The sequence below is a fragment of the Arachis hypogaea genome, chromosome 13, assembly GCF_003086295.3.
Source record: "Arachis hypogaea cultivar Tifrunner chromosome 13, arahy.Tifrunner.gnm2.J5K5, whole genome shotgun sequence".
Lineage (NCBI taxonomy): Eukaryota > Viridiplantae > Streptophyta > Magnoliopsida > Fabales > Fabaceae > Arachis > Arachis hypogaea.
Genome location: NC_092048.1, coordinates 18,656,904 through 18,657,998, shown reverse-complemented (window position 1 = coordinate 18,657,998; position 1,095 = coordinate 18,656,904). Strand labels below are relative to the sequence as shown.

General features: G+C 35.3%; 1 non-coding gene across 1 annotated transcript; it reads left to right on the top strand.

Annotated features, from left to right (window-relative positions):
• Positions 1-108, top strand: LOC112738771 (small nucleolar RNA R71). The gene has a single exon (XR_003169717.1). It is a non-coding gene; the product is annotated as a small nucleolar RNA R71 (small nucleolar RNA).
• Positions 109-1,095: the final 987 nt, after the last annotated feature.

The following is a 1,095-nucleotide window of genomic DNA, read 5'->3' as shown; positions in this document are numbered from 1 at the left end:
AAGCATGTCAGAAGGACACTTTTTGGTCAACTGTTTGTATCTTTCCCAAGCTTCATAGAGGGATTCACCTTCTTTCTGTCTGAAGGTTTGAACATCAGCTCTAAGCTTGCTCAGCTTTTGAGGAGGAAAGTACTTGGCTAAGAAAGCTGTGACCAGCTTATCCCAAGAGTTCAGGCTGTCTTTGGGTTGAGAATCCAACCATAATCTGGCTCTGTCTCTTACAGCAAAAGGAAAAAGCATGAGCCTGTAGACTTCAGGATTTACTCCATTAGTCTTAACAGTATCACATATCTGCAAGAACTCAGTTAAGAACTGAAAAGGATCTTCAGATGGAAGTCCATGAAACTTGCAGTTCTGCTGCATCAGAGAAACTAATTGAGGTTTCAGCTCAAAATTGTTTGCTCCAATGGCAGGAATGGAGATGCTTCTTCCATGTAAATTGGAATTAGGTGCAGTAAAGTCACCAAGCATCTTCCTTGCATTATTATTATTTTCGGCTGCCATATCCTTTTCCTGTTCGAAAATTTCTGAAAGGGTATCTCTGGATTGTTGTAATTTAGCTTCTCTCAATTTTTTTTTTCAGAGTCCTTTCAGGTTATAGATCTGCTTCAACAAGAATGTTCTTGTCCTTGCTCCTGCTCATATGACAAAGAAGAGGGCGCACAAAAATAATAATAATAATATGGGTCCTTTATACCACAGTATAGGGATCCCTTTGTGAGTGGAAGAAAAGAGGGGGAGACAAAGAATGTAATGTAATGGAAGAAACACATCTGTGAGGAGGGTTGAGATGCGAGATGAGATGTTAGTAAATGAATGAATAAATAGAATAAGATGGGAGAGAGAGAATTTTCGAAAACATTTTTGAAAAAGAGTTAGTGATTTTCGAAAATGGTTTTTGAAAATTGTTAGTATTTTTCGAAAAAATTTTTTTTGAAATTAAAAATAAAAATGATTAGTTAATTAAAAAGAAATTTTGAAAAAGGGGGAAGATATTTTCGAAAAATGAGAGAGAGAGTTAGTTAGGTAGTTTTGAAAAAGTTAAGAAACAAACAAAAAGTTAGTTAGTTAGTTGAAACAAATTTTGAAAAGATA